The sequence below is a fragment of the Mercenaria mercenaria genome, unplaced genomic scaffold (assembly GCF_021730395.1).
Source record: "Mercenaria mercenaria strain notata unplaced genomic scaffold, MADL_Memer_1 contig_110, whole genome shotgun sequence".
NCBI classification, from domain to species: Eukaryota; Metazoa; Mollusca; class Bivalvia; order Venerida; family Veneridae; genus Mercenaria; species Mercenaria mercenaria.
The window spans coordinates 7,266-28,447 of record NW_026459074.1 but is presented as its reverse complement, the minus strand read 5'-3'; the positions used below and the strand labels follow the sequence as shown (position 1 = coordinate 28,447).

The window sequence follows — 21,182 nt, the reverse complement described above, 5'->3', positions numbered from 1 at the left end:
ACTTAAGATATCCATTAACAACAAGGTCACTGTGAATTACAGACCTACTCATATTTTACATGTTTAATGTAAAAGCTGGTATTAATACCTATAGAAAATGATCAATAGATTGTTGTTAGTATTGATAAAATCTGAAAGAAATTTATGAATATTAAGGTACATTTAAGGACGGTTACTGCAGTTTTGTGTAAAAAAATTCCTGATAATAGAATTTGTTCAAACATTGTTTATGAAAACAGTGTCATGTTTGAAACAGAATTATGAAAACAAAATCGAAGGTCACCATGCTTGTTCAGGAGTTATCTGCCCTTGAATATGCAAATTTGAAGAAAAATCCAGTTTTAAGGACAGATCATTCCTAAACAAGCACGGTGACCTATGATTGTTTTTGCATTTTTCTATTTCTAACATGAGGCTGTGTTCATATACAAAGTTTGAACAAATTCTATTATTGGGAAATTTTTGCCCCATCACTCATACAGGAAACTGCAGTGATTGTCTTTAAAACAAGTATTTTGAAAAATTATATTTTTGGCCTTTTACAACCGTTTGTTGTGCAGCACAAATGTATGCACTTCATGGTCAAACGTTCACAGATCATCATCCATTCTATGCAGATGTACATGTATGACTGCGAAAACAAAGGGACATTTAAATTTTGATCATTGGCATTATTCCTAGAATGAACATACTTGTATTTATGGCTTAAAAGTTGGTTCTGCCTTTGCGATCAGACTGCACGGATGTGCAGGCTGATCATGATCTGCACTGTTTGCCATTCAGTCAGTATCTTTTTGGTAAGCACCCCTTTTAACAGTTAATGGTACTGTCCAAATTGAAAGATGGACAAGTCCATTATAAAAATTTAGCAGAGAAAGGGTTAAAGTCTTTGCATGTATATGTTGTACATGCTCAGTATCTGTGTATAGTAGCTTTTATATCAAGTTGTGATATTTGAACCATTGTACTCTTACAGCCAAGTGGAGTTACAAAATATATATTATGCTCTACGGATCTTATGTACTGCAGCTTTTCATTTAAAGTTATTTTGTGTTTTGAAACTCCACAACCACAAAGATTGTTCAACATTTTGAATATGTTTTGTACCCACTCCACCCCTATTTACATAACTTGATATAATGTAAAATAGACATAAGATATTGTGGTGTAACCAGACACTTCTACTTCTCTTGACAGAGAATTTGGCATTCATCTAAAAACCAATCTAAATTTAATCAAAGTAAATAAATGCTGGTAGTTGAAACTTAATAGAGGGCCTGTATGACTTAAAGAGAAAATTAATCTAAATATGATTACTCGTACATAAAATCAACTGCCTCTTGCATTGTAAGTCTGTTTGATAATTATTTTTATCATTCCACTCTTTTTGTACTGCAATTTTATAAGAAACTGGATGTGCATGACTTCGGGTGATACAAAATTTTGACACTTTATTTGAGTAAAAAACATTAAATTTTAGAACAACTGCTAGAAAACTTGATGTATACGACAATATTGTATGAGGGACTTTGAGTAAAATCTTGATATAACTGGTGAATAGTTGTTTTGCTAATTAATGAGAAAAACTCTTCCTTGCTGTTCACAAGTGAAATGATGTGCCAAAAATTCTTTCCTGCTGCCTTCCGATCACTTTATTTATGAAGTTATTTTCAAACCGTCATATAAATGCTCCTACTACCCCCGCATGATAAGTTAACCAACACCATGTTTCTATTATCATTTGATTGTTATGGTTCTCATGCATCGTTGAACTCAAAAAGATTGAAGTTAAGGATAACATGGTGTAATAGGCCTCAGTTTCACCAAAGGCGTACATACAACTTGATAATTTAAGCTTTAAAAATGTCAAACGATAGAAATAAGGTGCATATTGACAAGTTACAAGTGACAGATGTTCTCAAAAATTTCCTTTAGATTACCTCCACTGATAATTTTGGTTTTTATCCCCCCGAAGGGAGGCGTATTAGTTTTCAACTGTCCGTCGGTTCGTTCGTCACAACATTAACTTTTTGCATGAAGGCACTTTACTCGCGAACCACTGCACCCAGGACCTTCAAACTTCACATGCTGATAGTACTTATTGAGTAAACGACCCCTACTGACTTTGGGGTCACCAGGTCAAAGGTCAAGGCACTGCGGGGGCATTTGTCACCATTAGTGACAGCTCTTGTTCATGAGTTATCTCCCCTGAAAACTAGAAAAAAATGATTTTCTCCTTTTCCCTATGGGGAGTTTTAGACTTTTTTTATATTTGTATCAGAATCATATAATGCAGCTTTCTACCGCAAAATTTTCTCGAAACTCAAGTTCAGATTCTCATAATGAAATAAATTTTATATTCCCCATAGGCATCAAAGTTAACTTCAATACCGATTATCTCCCCAAAAAATTTTAAATCTCTCGGTGAAAAGTTTTTAATTTTGAATGTCTTTAAAGTGACCAAATTTCATTTAAATATTACCATCCAGTTACAAGATATGAAATATGGCTATTACACCATGTTATCCTTAAGTGCATACTGTAATGTTATACAAAAATATTTTCTGTATTGAAACAATTTAATGAAGAAAAAATCATAATTATCAAACATTTTATCGTTTGAGTTATCGTGCAGGATTTATACTTCCATACATAACATAATTATATTGATATCACTTCTACAGGAAATGGATTTATGCGCTGCACTGACTTTATTTTCACAGTAATTCACATCATGTTGTTCACAAATTAGCCAAGGTGGGAATCAAAATTACTTGTTTTGAAAGGCATTGAGAAAGTGACCATTAAAGTGTCAAAATCAGCTCAACAATACAACACCACAAGGGTGCATTAAGTATACAATGGCCTGGGATAATTGATCCTAGGTGACTACTTTTAATTGACTGTTAAAGGTCACTTGACGCATCGTTAAGGTGCTCGCCACCTATCCTTTAAGTAAACTGAAACTGTTTATTCAGTATTAATGCAAAGACTTGATCTATGTATTATAGTGCCTTCTATTAAAAATGTACAATAGAAATATCATAACACCTCAAACACCTCCTTGATAAGTATCAATTTTGTTAAAAAAGAATTTTTAATTACATATCCCCCATGTTGATATTATAATTTTTTATATAATCTTTCCAGATGGAAAGAAAAATGTGACTGCAAAATGGTGGAAGCTTACAGTGTTTAATTTCCGTGGAGCTAAAAGGAGTATCTGTGTTTGTAACTGTATGTGTACTTGTTTGAGAGTGTTGGACAGGGACATTTCGCACTGCTGCATAAAATGATAAATAGGTGAGTCTTTGTTTCATTTGTATGGCATCCAGTCTGGCTTAAGTTACAAGTTTAAGAATGATTAAAAACAACAACAATGTAATTAATGCATGGTTTATATACTAATAAACTTGGATAATGTGGCAGTTGACCTAAATACAATGGACACTGTTTATTTTCCGATACAGGTAAATCCAATATTTGTTTTACAATGGATCTATGACGGATTATCATTGAACACCCCAGGACTTATTGGACTCAACTGCCACATTATCAAAGCTTATTAGTACCTTATATTGAAACTATACCCATTTGTTTTGAAAATGAAAAACAACATTAAACAAGAAAAAAAAAGAAACAAGGATTTATATAAGCTTATAGGTGGTCCAATAATATATATTTCTTGCATACCAGACGGGGATTTCCGGTATTTTTACCGGTGCTGGAAAAATCCATCTTTAAATGACGTATAACGAACTACATATATGTAGAAGATTTATGTAGTTATTTATATTTTATTTCGAAAAACGGAATAAAATCCAGTTCCTCTTTTTTCCTGATACTTATAATATTTCTCGATTCAAAACACGTTATTTTATCAAAAATTCATAACGTTACGCTGCAACTGATAAAACAAAAGCGGAACCGGTGGACGGATAGCTCGGTGGTTTGCACACTGGCCTTCCAATCCTGAGGTCGGGGGTTCGATCCCCGGCAGCTACTCGGGAATTTTCAGAAACGCTTTTCAGTGTTTCCCACCTAACTAGAGGTGTACTGGTCAGGAACCCAGGCAATCCTTGCGTGTATCAGTGCTATACACTGGGCACGTTAAAGAACCAGGCTGTCTATTCGCAACGAGCTAGGCTAAGTTAGCCGGACAGCCTGTATCTGATTTCTGATCTCTCTGTCGTGGGGGCTTTGTCTCACTCTGTCCCTCTGGTCAGATCGCTCTGTGTCTGTACTAGTAGAGGATGAATTATGCGCCCTGTGTGGCTGCATTTGAACTATGTAAAGCGCCTTTGAACGTGAAATTGATCATGAAAAGGGCGCTATATAAATCTGGTATTATAATAATAATAACTAAACATTGTTATTTGTCTTTGTAACGGCATGACGTCTTTCCTGTTTACGGACGTTGGTTTCCCGCGCTTTGTTTAAATACGCTGCTATAAGAAATAGTTCTAAATAGAAAGCCATTCTACTGATTTTATTTTTATTATTATATCTTGATATCGGTATGCAAGAAAAAGATTCTGTCACTGGTTATAGGTGCAGATGGGAATATCTGGCTCTCGGGGTAACTGTTCAGGCGGTAACTCGGTAGGAATCTCGTTAACACCTAAACAGTTACCCTCGAGGCCGAAAATTCCGCTCTGCACCTATAACCAGTGAAAGAATCTGATAATATGCATACGCATATATATATATATGACCCATGTTTGTTTGCATTATGGTAATATATGGTTCAATGCAATGTTAATATTCTTCACACACATTGGCAAAAATAGTTACAGCCCTTGAAATACTCAAAGTTGCGAAAATTAAAGTGACTGCTAAACTTGTGCAGTTTGATCCAATGTTCACAATATTTACGGGCGTATTTGATAATTAACAGGATCCTCATAATGTCTCTGGAGTTATGTCCCTTGTATCAACTGTTTGAAAACTGACAGTGTCTGCTTAATACCCTTGAGCAGTTATTATCCAAAGTTGGCACTCTTCTTTTTTTAATGTGAGAAAGCTTCATGTTTTTTTCCTTGTTCCTATGCTCATGAAATTGCCTTTAGGTGCACCGGAACTGATCAAGAAAATGAAAACTATACTCAGTACAGTGGTTTCAAATGTGATTTTTTAAGGGAAAAACCTCGCATACTGTGTTGTAAATAGTTTTAAATCTTGTCTAGGTATTCACAAGTCACAAGCCCTCATAATATCTTATTTGGAATGTTATCTGTATATTAATATGTTCGTATTCTGTTTTATTTAGATCTTGTATCGTGGTGAAATGCTTTATTGCGTTTACTGCTTGTTGTAAAACGCAAAATTAGTTTTAAGGTTTTTAAGTACTCGTTACATATTATCAACAAATTTCACACCTAAGATTTTGTAAAGATATGAAGGTTATGATACCGTCTCTGTGATTTTATCTCAAAATGTTCATGGTTAAATCAATAATGAATAGGTACGTAAAAGGATATTTTTGCAAAAGGTAAAGGTATTGTAAATATATCATCAGGTAATATATGTATTGTTGCATCTGATTATTGCGTACAGGATAACTTTGTATGATTGAAAAATATTATATAAAAAAGGTGAAAATACAAGATAGTTAACAGGACAGTTAGCATCTAATTATGTTTACATGGCAGTTAGCATCTATTTATGTCAAATTAACAAGGCAGTTGGCATCTTATTTAGTTGACAAGGCAGTAGGCATCTATTTAAGTGCATCCAAAAGCTAAGACAGTGCAGTTTCAGTATTTTTTAACAGAAAGCCACTATGAAAAACATAATCACACAGAAATTACCGATTGCCATTGCCCATTGCGGGTCCACTGCCATAAATCAAGACAACAGTTAGCACCATATCAAGTTAATTACTTCAAGGGAGGTAACTAGAATCACAAAATTGGGACATTTTTAGCCTGATTTTTTTGAAGAAAAAGTAGAGCTATTGCACTCGCCTCGGTGTGGGCGTCGGCATGGCTGTTGGTTAAAGTTTTTGATAAAGTCAAATATCTCTGTTACTATCAAAGCTATAGACTTGAAACTTAAAATAGTTATTTACTATCAAAGTCTACATCAGGAGAAACAATCCCCATAACTCTGTTTGAATTTTGACAGAGTTATGCCCCTTTTTAACTTAGAATTTTTGGTTAAAGTTTTTGATTAAGTCAATATCTCTGTTACTATCAAAGCTATTGACTTGAAACTTAAAATAAGTTAATTACTATCAAAGTCTACACCAGGAGAAACAATCCCCATAACTCTGTTTGAATTTTGACAGAGTTATGCCCCTTTTAAACTTAGAATTTTCAGTTGAAGTTTTTGATAAAGTCAAATATATCTGTTATGATCAAAGCTATTGACTTGAAACTTAAAATAGTTATTTACTATCAGTCTACACCAGGAGAAACAATCCCCATAACTCTGATTTGAATTTTGATGGAGTGATGCCCCTTTTTGACTTAGAATTTTTTTGTTAAAGTTTCTGATAAAGTCAAATATCCCTGTTACGGTCAAAGCTATTGACTTGAAACTTAAAACAGTTATTAATTATCAATGTGAACACTTGGAGAAACAATCCCCATAACTTTGGTTTGAATGTTGTCAGAGTTATGCCCCTTTTTAACTTAGAATGTTTGTTTAAAGTTTTATAAAGTTTTTACTGGCAAAGCTCTAACTTTGAGTCAAGCACTGAGAAAAATTGAGCGCGCTGTCTTACGGACAGCTCTTGTTACACTATGATTTACATATTTTATACTGTTTACAATGTAAATTTCTGCAGTAACTAAAATGTTGCAGTTCTTTGTTGCTGATATTTTTTTGTTAAAATACTAGACTTGTGCTTGAGATTGTTGAATGCAATTTAATTAAAGTTTCATATCAATTTTGGAAGTGAAGACAAAATTTACAGTAACAAGATCATCTTTTCGCTTAATGCATTTGGCAAATTTGCATGCAATTTGTATGTTTTTGTGCATGTTTTACTAAAAGATGAGTTTTGATGTCTCCGGTTCACAAATTCAATACCTGATGCACTGATATCTGATACAAATATCACATAACTCTACCATTCTTGATATCAGATAATATTTTTTTTTTTTATCTCAAATATCAAATTAACACTGGCTATCTATAATGCAGAGTAAGTGATGCGTCTGTTAACCGTCACTTGAGATGGCCTGATGTCATCCAGTATTTTGTGGTCTGACCCTTTTAAGTATCAATATAACATTCCCATGTTAGTTTATACCCATCTTCAATATACCTGACATTATCGAAGGCAGTGATCAGTTTACACTCGCCCCTATAGATGGCTGTATTCTAGGTAGTTCCGCCATAAAATTTATACTGTCATACCATCGCTTCTTACTTCACTGAATTTATTCTCATTCAATATGAGAATAATATTATAATTATTTTTTTTAGATAGTTCACTCTTGTGTTATTACAATAAATACTGGATATTTAAACTTTTTATCACAAAAATAAAGCATGTCAGAAAAATGACAGGTTTATAGTAAAAAAATTTCCCCTCTAGTGTTAAGTATTGTGTCTTGTGTCCCATTCTACCATTGGCTGTCGCTGAAAGAAAATGTTTTTCGAATGATGGATGGCAAACTTGATCAAAGTTGTATTTTATTCTAGAAATTGGATTTAGATTTGGGTGGATTAGAAGTTGATTTAGCCATTAAATTGGAATTTAAGAAGAAGTAAATTTATTTGAATTAAATGATATTGTGATTTTGTATATACAAACTTAGTTGTGAAATATATTGATCAAAAATAGTGATTTGCAAGGGAAAATACTTTGAAAATCACAAGGTGGATTTTGGTTTTAAAACAGGTAAATAGAATATGATCTTTTGAAGTTTTTGGTGACATTTTTCTGTTTTTTTCTTTTATTGTTTATAGGATTTGTATGTTTAAAACTAAAAAAAAAATCAGATGTTTCAATGTATAATGTCTTGTCAATTAAAGTTGGTGACTGTATTAGATTTTAATAAAACAATCAAATGTACACAGCGCATGATTTTTATGCCCCCACTTTTGGGGGGGGCATATAGATTTGCTCTTGTCCGTCCGTCCTTCCGTCCGTCTGTCCGTCCGTCCGTCCGTCCGTCCTTCCGAAAATGTTGTGTCGCGCGTAGCTCTGAAAGTATTTGACGTAGAGTCACAAAACTTTACAGGAATGTTGGTCAGCATGTGTAGTTGTGCACCTGGGGTTTCGCGTCCGGATTCATTCAGTCATGTAGAAGTTATGGCCCCTGACTTTGTAAAAATTGGTCATTATAATGTTGTGTCGTGCCTAGCTCCAAAAGTATATGACCTAGAGTCACAAAACTTTACAGGCATGTTGGTCAGCATATGTAGTTGTGCACCTGGGGTTTCGCGTCCGGATTCATCCAGACATGTAGGAGTTATGGCCCCTGACTTAGTAAAAAATTGGTCATTTTAATGTTGTGTCGCGCATAGCTCCAAAAGTATTTGACCTAGAATCACCAAAGTTTACAGGAATGTTGGTCAGCATGTGTAGTTGTGCACCTGGGGTTTCACGTCCGGATTCATGCAGTCATGTAGAAGTTATGGCCCCTGACTTTGTAAAAATTGGTCATTTTAATGTTGTGTCGTGCCTAGCTCCAAAAGTATATGACCTAGAGTCACAAAACTTTACAGGCATGTTGGTCAGCATGTGTAGTTGTGCACCTGGGGTTTCGCGTCCGGATTCATCCAGACATGTAGGAGTTATGGCCCCTGACTTAGTAAAAAATTGGTCATTTTAATGTTGTGTCGCACATAGCCCCAAAAGTATTTGACCTAGAATCACCAAAGTTTACAGGAATGTTGGTCAGCATGTGTAGTTGTGCACCTGGGGTTTCGCATCCGGATTCATTCAGTATTGTAGGAGTTCTGGCCCCTGACTAATGTCATGTAGTTGGGGCATCTGTGTCCCATGGACACATTTCTAGTTTTTTATTGTCTTTTCCATGATTATGACAAATGTATTTTTCACTAAATATATTATAATAGAAGATCATGAATGAATATCTTATAAAGAGCCATGAGTTATAAAGTGTTTTTAAAAACTGTGGGTTGACTGTGACGTATTTGTCTGGTGTAACAGGAACCAATTTCAGACAAGTTTCTACTAAATCTTTGCTTTAATGATTAAAGCAAACCACAGATTTTATGTTTAGATAAATGAAAGCGACAGCTTGTTAGGAGTATAAACCTGAACTGGTAATAGGAAGAATTAGATATTAAGATAAAAAATCTTGCTAAAAATCAATGAAGAAAGTATAAAGAAATTACAATGTATAGAATCTCAGATGTTATTAATGTATAATACACTCAAGGACTTTAAAAATTTACAATTTTTCGTATTCAAATATTTTGATATTCTCTTAATTATCATTATAATTATTCATTAAATCTCAGATCCAGTATGGTGGTTTCCATTGTGGTACTTGAAGTGTGACCATTATCATGTGGCATGCGTATCTCTAGCTGAAATCTTGACAACTTACATTTACAAAAATCAAATATTACTACACGGTAAAGTCAGTTACAAACTCACATGACCAACCATTATTTTTTAAGATTTCCCGCCTTTCAGTATTAAATCAAAAGTCTATTTATTAAATTATTCTTTTCAAAAGTAGGTGTTTCTTAAAATCTTTTACTAAAACCATTTAAAACAGCAATACGAGGGCTGTTCAAAAATAATGTAGACTTTTGCTGTCAAAAGCCGCATAATGTGTAAAGAGCAATGTGAAATGTATCATTGTAACTTGCAGTCTTTTTGTTATTTGGTAATTGTAACATTTTTGCTTATAGGCCAGGCGCGTAGAAAGGTTTAAATTACCAAAGCTACACATAACCCGCGCAGTCACTTTTTTGTCTGTCATAATTTGAATTTGATCGCTAATGTTTGTACTGATAATACACTTGTTACACGAAAATACGTCAACTTACAGCAACACGTCAGTGCAACATGCAACAGGAGTGTGGCGGAAATAAACAGCATTTAAACTGAGAGACTGCCTCAGTAGGCTAGTGGTAGAGTGCCCTCTTTGAGTGCAAGAGGTTGTAGGTTTGCTCCTAGGTCACATCAAAGATGTGACAAATGGCACTAGTAGCTTCCTCGTAAGAGGATAGTACTAAGAATTTGTCAGCCTGGTGTCAGTATAATGTAACTGGGTGGGGTGGGGTATCATGTCACATGTCTGTGATGTGACATTCCAGTAAGGCAGCACTATAAAAACGGGCATTGTGCACACTGCTACAAGAAGACACTTGTTTATATAATTGAAAAATTGTTAAAAAAAAGAAGCTAAACCCAATTGAACACACACACTCACAGATCTCAAGCTTAAAGCAATTTTATAGCAAAATGTGAAGAAAGTAAGCGGTTTGGTACTGTGCAAAATGTCAACTGTAGTGTAGGTTAGATCAGACTTTTATCAAAAATAATTGAAACTCTACCTTTAAACATCATCTTATTTAAATGAGACAAAGTAGAGTGGAAGATGACTGAAGGAATGTGGGTAATTATGGACTTGTTGATAAGTGTCTGTCGCCAAGTCATCTGATGTGGGCAGGTGTATGCAACAAACAAAGACTCCCGCCAAGCCCTACGGTCACCAGTCTTGACTTATTATTCACTTGGTTAGTGCTTTATTAAGATGGTGTCTCCTCTAGAGTTAACTGTTTTTCTTATCCTACCGTAAAAAAAGCTCTGATGTTCACACTATTTGTAATGCAAGATCACTTATATCAGAATACATAAATTGGTATGCCTTCATCTTGTAAATACGTTTTATTGAGAGATAATAACAAGAAAACCTGAGATGAATAGATCTAATTATATTGGATTGAGTGTCATCTTTTATACTTAAAAGTGAATTCTATAAAGATGACAGATAATAAGCTGTTATTATATCAAAATTGTTGATTTTTTTATACATTCTTCCCATTATGATGAGCCCACTTATGTTGAAATTTATGAAAGATCTTAAATGTAAATTGGAATAAGAAAAAAAGTATTTCAATGATAGTTCTTTAATATTTGAATACAAGATCCAAAAACCAATATATGTAATATTTATATATGATATAAATCTCTGTTTAACTTGTCTTTCATTTTTGACTGGATGTGTTTTAGGGAGTAATTTACACTGCATGATGATGTTCAGAAAAAGGAGTGTGACTCATTTCTAGTGCATGAAAACCTCACATTTGAAGCCTGCTATAGGTCCATTTACTAATTAAGGTATTGTAAACTAATCATGTTTGTCATCATTATTGATGAAATAGCCAGATACATGTTGTAGCTTTAAGGGTAGTGAATCTTATGTTCTTTTACATATTCTCATAGAATTGGAACGCTCTTTAATAGGCAACTGATAGTGTCTGAACACATTGATTTTATGTATCTTTGTATTTTTAAAGAGCAGGTATATTTTGATTCCTTAACTTGTATTTTTATTTTGACGTAAATGAGATATGAAACCAAAATTTGGCACTAGGTAACCAATACCGTGTTGGTGTAAAACCCAAATCAACCCTTTTCAAAAGTGAAAGAGTTATTGAAGTTCATTTATTTTCCAGGTGTGCATAATGTCCTATATGTGCACATTTCTATTCTTATAAAAAACATGCTTAATTTTGTGTTTGTGTTGTATCGTGCATATGAGAAAAGCATGACGGTTATTGGATTTTCTCAGGTGAGAGTTATCCGTATGTCACATGTACGAGGTTCAAATAATGACATTGATTTTTGACGATGCTTTGTTTACAGGTCTGTAGAGTATCAATGATACAAGTTATTTGATTATGTTCTCAATGTGGTTTAATCTGTGAAATTATACAAGTGGTCAGATGTCCAGTCTTTATTGAAATAGTTTGGATGAAATATTTACGAAGTGGTACTTGTTGTGTTATTGGATCTCATGACTGTATAGATTTACTTGATTTTGTGTGCAACAGAAAGTGGAATTTTTTATGTAGTGGATAGACTTTTTGTATAATGTATAACAGTAACTGCTCATACACTGGAATTTGTCTTGTATCAACCAGATTCATACAGTGAGTGACATAAGGTGAATGATTGCAAATATTTCATTGGTGTCAATAGCTAAAACTGTTTTACAGAAGAAATAGTGGGGACAGCTTGTAAGCATTGCCTGATTTTATTTCTTGTGCATGACACACTTCATGCAGGGTTGATAAAACTTGAATTGTGAGAAACAGTCAAAACCAGAAGATTTATCATTTATAATTAATAAAATTATGAAACTGAGATAAATTAATTTTTAGCTCACCAGAGCACAAAGTGCTCAAGGTCAGCTATTGTTACCGGTCATTTTCCGGCGTGTGTCAGCGTGCGTCGTCAACATTTGCCTTGTGAACACTCTAGAGGCCACATTTGTGACCCAATCTTTATGAAACTTGGTCAGAATGTTAGTCTTGATGATCTCTAGCTCGAGCTTGAAACTGGGTCATGTTTGGTCAAAAACTAGTTCAGTAGGCCAGATCAAAGGAAAAGCTTGTGAACACTCTAGAGGCCACATTTGTGAGCCAATCTTTATGAAACTTGGTCAGAATGTTTGTCTTAATGATCTTTAGGTCAAGTTTGAAACTAGGTCATATGGGGTAAAAACTAGGTCAGTAGGCCAGATCAAAGGAAAAGCTTGTGAACACTCTAGAGGCCACATTTATGACCCAATCTTTATGAAACTTGGTCAGAATGTTTGTCTTGATGATCTCTAGGTCAGGTTTGAAACTAGAACATGTGGGGTCAAAAAGTAGGTCAGTGGGCCAGATCAAAGGAGAAGCTTGTGAATACTTTAGAGGCCACATTTGTGACCAATCTTTATGAAACTTGGTCAGAATGTTAGACTTGATGATTTTTAGGTCAAGTTCACATCTGGGTCATTTAGGATCAAAAACTAGGTCACATGGTCAAATCAAAGAAAAAAGTTTGTGAACACTAAAGGCTACATTTGTGACTCAATCTTTATGAAACTTGGTCAGAATGTTTGTCTTGATGATCTCTAGGTTAAATTCGAAACTGGCACATGTGGGGTAAAATACTAGGTCAGTAGGCCAGATCAACTCTGGTGAGCGATATATAGGGCCATCATGGCCCTCTTGTTATAAATTGCTTCTCAGTACTACAGGTTTATGATAGAAACTTGTGTATATAAAGCTATCTTTCACTTACCTATAAGCTGATCTCAATACTGACACCTTGTTTCCGTTTTTGGGCTTACTAGTTTGTAATGATATCTCCATGTTTACTGTTTGAGGTATAGTACAAGTTTACTTAAGGTGAATTTATGGGTATCTGATACCATTCTAAAGTGTGTACATATTGTCGGCAGCCATGATAACGGAGATAACAGCATATATGTATAATGTAGTTAGAATTCTTCACTACTAATGATTGAACTCAGCTGTTCAGATCACTGTTTTTTATCATAATTGGAATACTATTTTAATATAAGTGCAAAAATGGCCAGGTTATATTTAAAGGTAAAAGTTTATTAATTCTTATAAAAACAGCAAAAAGTGATGCCAAAAGAGAAAAATATATGACGTCAATTTCGAAATTTTCTAAAAGTTGCAAGATACTAAATCGTTTTTAAATTTCAGTTTTGATGTGTTTCTTTTCCCTTCATTTGTCAGCTTAAAGAATCTTAGATACTAACTTATGGACTGTTCAGATCTTTCTTTTTATCTGACATTTGATCTTTACATTAATCTTCTTTTTTTCTGATAAGTCATTCACCTTGTCATGTAAATCCATCATTATACAATTGAAATAAAGAAAGAGGTCATTAATTAGCTGTTCTAATTGTGATGTTTGATATTAATGACATAATGTATGACAAGTTAATTCTCCACACATTCCTCTTGTCCCTTGGGGACTCTTGGCTACTACAAATATTTTGATAATGGTATAGTGACATTTTGAGATTGTCTATATGGGTATAGACTTTTATTTTATAAGTTTAAAATAATATTATTTTAAATTGGCATATTATGTTTACATTAGTGACAGATGTTGACATTTCAGTTATGTACTGACAGCCAAAGGAAATGTTCTGTCCAAAATTGGTTGGCAAGAAAAAAGAACTTTTTTCTGTTTATAGTGTTGTTTTTTGTTTGTTTCAATACATGCAAGCAGAAATAACTGTTTTATTTACAGTGAAATGAGTAAAAGTTTGCATGAGATAAAATGCTACATGAAAAAATGCAATTTTGCAAATAAAAATGTATCATATAAAATTTAATCATAACGACTGAAATTGGCAGTCACAATTTGGTTATACAATTTTGACGTATTGTTTCACCACAGTTAACAATGCTGTAATGTGATAATTATATTGAATGACACGATAATTGTGATAATTGTGTAACAGTTTGATGACATGACAGTCATAACCATGCCATTGTGTTTCCATATGTGAAAAGTTTCATGACAATCGGTCTGTTACTAGCATAAGAGCATCCTTACAATTTTTAAGGAACTTGGTTCTTTTAAACCTATCAAAATACAAGATTTCATATTTGACGCTTGTCAGATAAGGAAAGTACTATCCAGGCTTAACCATCTGCCTTAAATATTTGCATAAATGTAGACATATGGTATTAAGTAATTTTACGATTACATGCTTGAAATGCCGTTTTCCTCTTAAGGCAAAATTTTGTTGAAGTTATTGTGGTGATTTATATGTACTATATCTTATTTCATTCACAGGTCATTTGCATTTAATGGACTTGTAAAGTTATGTGGCTAAATTGTGGAAGTTGTTAAGTGAATCAGTTTCGTACACAATTGACAAAGACTTGCTGTAATTGGATATATTGATTCGGTATGTTAATTTATTTCTTTAGAGCAACTTAAGCAGTGTTAAGAGGCTTGACTATGAAACCTGGGGTTGCAAGTTTGATCCCTGCTTCAGCGTCACAGTCAAGTAATTTTACTTCCTGATAATTTCTAGCTAATAGTTACCTCTGTGGGTGCTTTACTCCTGGCTAATTTGAACATAGATATACTGTATCTTGCACTATCCTAAAAGACCTAACTTTTAGAGAAGTTTGATAAAGGTAGCCAGTGGCTTCTGAAATGATAACAGTACTATTAATTCAGGTTTAGAACATTTATAGTTAAACATAGTATAAAGGTGCACTACTACTAAAACCAAGAAGACATAGTATCTGAATTCATTCGTCCTCCACCTCTGATAAATTCATGTGGGGAAGTTGGCAGTTACTTGCGGAGAACAGGTTTGTACTGGTACAGAATCCAGGAACACTGGTTAGGTTAACTGCCCGCCGTTACCTGACTGAAATACTGTTGAAAAACGGCGTTAAACCCAAAACAAACAAAACAATCAACTTAACTGTATTAACATTTAATTATGAATGTAGTTCATAGACAATAAATTTATTTATTTTATGATAACTCACTGCATATCGCTCACTGTAAATGCCGATCTACTTGTACATTGTGTATAAATTTTAAATTATTTGCTTAAAACTGGATGAAAATTGTAGTCGCACTTTGTTCTTTATAGTATATATCTCGATTCAAATTATTTTACTTAATGAGAATTTCATAACGTTATGCAACAAAAAATAAAATAAAATCGAACTTAATGTTGTGTGCGTCTGTCTAACGTCACAACACATCTGACATCATGTCTGTTTACGCGCCTCTGTTTCCCACGCTTAGATTAAAATTTGTTGCAAAATGCACATCTCAATGTAATTAAGCATAAAATAAAAAGAAAATTTGTTTGTTTTTCGTGAATATGGAATATATCTAACCCCAGAGTGAGAAAATTTTCACTCGTGCTACGCGCTCATGAAAATATTTGAAATGTTCTCACTTCTCAGTGAGATATATTCCTTATTCACGAAAAACAAACAAATATCCTCTATGTATCTAGTAAAGTTAAATACATTTGATGAGGGTTTTCTACATTAGAAGTAAATATCTACAGATAAGTATTTTAGTGAAATATAGGCATTGGGTGTCTGGTAATTCTAATACCCATGCATCTGCAACATAAAGTACAAGAATGTTTCTGCAGGTCGAGAGCTCATGCATTCATGTGAAATTGCAACATCCATCTTCATTTTATCATCGTAATGGCATTTAGTATTAAAATCATACTAATTATATCTCATCATTTTTACTCAGTCTAGATTCCATAAAAGAAGAGGTAAAAAAGGTTAAAGGTTTCTTTGTTAAGAACAAAAGTCCCCTCCTGGAACAGTCATATGAACACTAATATATTTCCAGTTGAGCCAACAGAGGTGTGTATTTACCACCCAATCATTTGTTCTGAGCTGATACTGCTGGAAACAGTAGGTATTTAACAATTAGATCACCCGGCAATGAACACTAGTCAGGATACCAGCCACGACCAGGAATCAAACCTGAAGAGCTGACAACTTGTAGTCAAACTTGCTAACCACTGGGCCTCTGACACCCTTTACAAGACATGTACCTATATGGTACTTTAGCTTAAATCGGATATATTTTACACAGATTTTAAGAAAGTATAATTATGCTTCATGAATTCTGAGTGTTATATTTGCACATAAGGGACCCCAGAGGTTTGTCAAAATTCAGTTCTCTAAGGATGTGATACTGGTTGTCCATATTAGTTTTAAGTCAGATACTGAGCACTGCACAATGCATTACCATGCTATGCTGTTGATAAACCTGTTAATTTATTTAGAAAGAGCCAAATGTAACTTTTCTCTTTTGCCTACATCACCATCATGGTCATTTTATGAAAGTTAAATATAAAGTAACAACTCTGCATGAAACAGTGGACAAATAAATATTTGTTGTCCTCTAACCATGAAGAAAAATATACTCTTCTGTGGCATTTAACTGACAAACCAAAGATTTAAGTCTGAACTCTATAACCTCTGTCAAACTTTTTCACATTTGCGGCATATATGCTGTTTCTCTGCTAGCAACCAGCTAGACATTCATTTGGCTTCCCGGCACTGCCCAGGTCTATCTGGCTTACAGCAATGTGCGCTGTCTTGCAGGATGAGCGGTAAAGCATATATTTTTGCAATGAATATATTGGTATAATAAGTTGGAAATAGTAAAAGTAGAAACATACCACAAGAAAATATTTTGACAGCTGGCGGGCTCGACATGTTGGCCGTGGGCATCTAGTTTTTTACTTGCAGCTCAAATGGCCGGCATATGCTGGATTGTTCCTATCTGCAAATTAATATCCCCACAAAATAGCTATTTTGACCAAAATCATGAAATTAAATGATCTCATAGTACATTTGTGATGCGTTTTAATATATGAGTATGTGGGCTTTTGAGGAATGCTTGAAAAATTTTACACTATACATCAGGTGAATACAATCTAAGCAATTATTATAGTTTCATTTTTAGTTTGATTGCTGTATTCTACCTTTATGCTTCCAATATAGATTTTTCTATATTGGAGAGAAGAAAAAAAACTTTATGATGATTTTATCTTTGCATAATTAACAGGTTTTGAAATTTGACCAGGGCTGATTTTATCCAAATAAATGTTTTATAAATAGAGTCATTGTTAGCTGTGAAATTTTCACGCGTTTAATTGATTTTCAAAGAGTTTCATTGTGATTTATATTGACATTCCAATCAGAGAACTTTACAGTTGTTTATGAAGTGATTGGGTGAAGTTCGTTATCTCCATAATTTGTTATTTTCAGATAATATTGATTATGTCTCTAGACTTTTAAAGTTTATTTTTAGAATATTATGGTGGGGTTTTATTAGGAGAAAATTAAATAAGTGTAAGTTCTTAGAACTAATCAGCTGATGCAATTGCAATAATGTCTCAATGCTTAAACTTCACATAACTAGGTTAAACATCGATTTGAACAATTGTTTAATTCTTGTTTATTTCTTTACAAATGGCATTCTTTTATAAAGGGGGGCAACTTTTGATAATATTTTAAGTATCCAATGGTACAGGACAGTAAGGTAAACATATTAGACAAGTAGATTGTTGGTAAAAATGTTGTTCCTTTACCAAACATTTCTGTGATTTGGTGATATACAGCTAAACCTTAATCATAGCCTGAAAGGTAAAGTTATTACATTGCTTGTTGATAATTGAACATTGTATACACATATTGAAGACTACATATGGATTTCCTTGACAACATATAATCTTGTATCCGATCACCAGCAAACCATGTAACTTTAAATATAAGTAACCTTGATCACACCTGATATCTTGCTCTGTCATTGTAAAGTTTGAAATTGAGGTTTTTAGTGCAACACTGAAAGCCCAAAAAGCATTAGCATACTGGTTCTTCAGTGTGTCCCTATATTCTAAATTTCATGCCAGAACAAATGTTGTGAGTCTACTGTATTGGGTATCTTATTTGTTAAATTAATGTTACATTTAACCTCACCTGAGCCCAATGTGCTATTGTGATCATAATGTGCGGTGTGATGTGCATGGTATGTTGTCAATAGTTTTACTGTTAATTTTCCAATTATTACAGTTTGCCTCAGTTTTAATGAAAATTGGTCAGAATGTTAGCCTTAGTGAAATCTGGGACAGGATGATACTCAGGGGTGCATCTGTATTCAGAAACTAGATAACTGCATCAAATTGTAAAAACAAACGTGTGAACTTTTATACCTGATCTTCATGAAACATGGTTTGATAAAATCTAGGTCAAGGTCTTAATTGGGTAATCTTTTTTCTGTTTTCAGAGGACAGGATGAGTGAATTCTGTGGAAATTGTGAAATATAAAGGAATTAACTAAAAACTGGTAAGATATGCCATACTTTTCAGTGTGATAGTGATACAAGTGTACAATTGTATAACATCTTGGATATTTGGTGTTCTGATTTGATTTTTAGCTCATCTGATTTTTAGCTCACCCGAGCACGAAGTGCTCAATGGTGAGCTTTTGTGATCGCCCTGTGTCCATCGTCCGTCGTGAGTCTTCCGTCGTCATCGTCGTCGTCAACAATTTGACTGTTAACACTCTAGAGGTCACAATTTTGAGCCAATCTTAATGAAACTTTGTTAGAATGTTACCTTCAATAAAATCTTGGACGAGTTTGATATTGGTTCATATGGGGTCAAAAACTAGGTCACCAGGTCAAATTAAAGGAAAAGCTCGTTAACACTCTAGAGGTCATATTTTTGGCCCAATTATAATGAAACTTGGTCAGAATGTAACCCTCAATAAAATCTTGGATGAATTCGACATTGGGTCATCTTGGTTCAAAAACTAGGTCACCAGGTCAAATCAAAGGAAAAGCTTGTTAACACTCTAGAGGTCACAATTTGGACCTATTCTTAATGAAACTTGGTCAGAATGTTACCCTCAACAAAGTCTTGAACGAGCTTGATATTGGGTCATCTTGGGTCAAAAACTAGGTGACTGGGTCAAATCAAAGGAAAAGCTTGTTAACACTGTAGAGGCCACATTTATGCCTGTATCTTCATGAAACTTGGTCAGAATGTTAATCTTGATGATCTCAAGGTCCATTTGGAATCTGGGTCATGTAGGCTCAAAAACTAGGTCACCAGGTCAAATTAAAGGAAAAGCTAGTTTACACTGTAGAGGCCACATATATGATCATATCTTAATGAAACTTGGTCAGAATGTTAATCTTGATGATCTTTAGGTCTATAGGTTGAGTTCAAATCTGGATCAGGTGGGGTCAAAAACTAGGTCACTAGGTCAAATCAAAGGAAAAGCTTATTAACACACTAGAGGCCACATTTAAGACTGTATCTTCATGAAACATAGTCAGAATGTTAATCTTGATGATTTTTAGGTCAAGTTCGAACCTGGGTCATGTGAGGTCAAAAACTAGGTCATCGGGTCAAATCAAAGGAAAAGCTTGTTAACACTGTAGAGACCACATTTATGGCTTTATCTTCATGAAACTTGGTCAGAATGGTAATCTTGGTGATCTCAAGGTCCGTTTTGAATCTGGATCATGTAGGATCAAAAACTAGGTCACCAGGTCAAATCAAAGGAAAAGCTAGTTTACACGGTCAGAATGTTAATCTTGATGATCTATAGGTCATGTTTAAATCTGGGTCAGGTGGGGTTAAAAACTAGGTCTCCGAGTCAAATCAAAGGAAAAGCTTGTTAACACTGTAGAGGCCACATTTATGACTATATCTTCATGAAACTTGGTCAGAATGGTAATCTTGAAGATCTCAAGGTCCATTTGGAATCTGGGTCATGTCTTATCAAAAACTAGGTCACCAGGTCAAATCAAAGGAAAAGCTATTTTACACTTTAGAGGCCACATTTATGACCATATCTTAATGAAACTTGGTCAGAATGTTAATCTTGATGATCTTTAGGTCAGTAGGTCAGGTGAGCGATACAGGGCCTTCATGGCCCTCTTGTTTGAAAAATGATGAGTTATTGTCATCACTAAGTCTTGATCGCCATCGGCGTTGCCTGGTTAAGTTTTATGTTTAGGTAAGCTTTTCTCCTAAACTATCAAAGATATTGCTTTAAAACTTGCAACACTTGTTCACCATCAATAGCTGACTCTGTACAGCAAGAAACATAACTCCATCTTGCTTTTTGCAAGAATTATGGCCCCTTAGAAAATACCAGATTTCTTGGTTAAGTTTTATGTTTAGGTCAACTTTTATCCTAAACTATCAAAGCTATTGCTTTAAAGCTTGCAACACTGGTTCACCATCAAAAACTGACTCTGTACAGTAAGAAACATAACTCCATCCTGCTTTTTGCAAGAATTATGGCCCCTTTTGAACTTAGAAAATCAGATTCTTGGTTAAGTTTTGTGTTTAGGTCAGCTTTTCTCCTAAACTATCAAAGCTATTGCTTTAAAACTTGCAACACTTGTTCACCATCAAAAGCTGACTTTGTACAGCAAGAAACATAACTACATCCTGCTTTTTGCAAGAATTATGGCCCCTTTTGGACTTAGGAAATATCAAATTTCTTGGTTAAATTTTGCGTTTAGGTCAACTTTTCTCCTTAACGGTCAAAGCTATTGACAATATTTCTATTACACAGAGACAAAAAATTCAGATGACCGTCTGCACCCACAAGGCAGTGCTCTTGTTGTTTAATACATTACTCATTTTACTGGTATCTCTTGTTATAAAAGTCGCTT

The 21,182-nt window shown here is 34.1% G+C and overlaps 1 long non-coding RNA gene across 1 annotated transcript; it reads left to right on the top strand.

The window, feature by feature from the left end:
- Positions 1-7,323: 7,323 nt before the first annotated feature.
- On the top strand, positions 7,324-18,996 carry LOC128551453 (uncharacterized). Its single transcript, XR_008368793.1, has 3 exons — positions 7,324-7,852; positions 14,771-14,885; positions 18,773-18,996. It is a non-coding gene; the product is annotated as an uncharacterized LOC128551453 (long non-coding RNA).
- Positions 18,997-21,182: the final 2,186 nt, after the last annotated feature.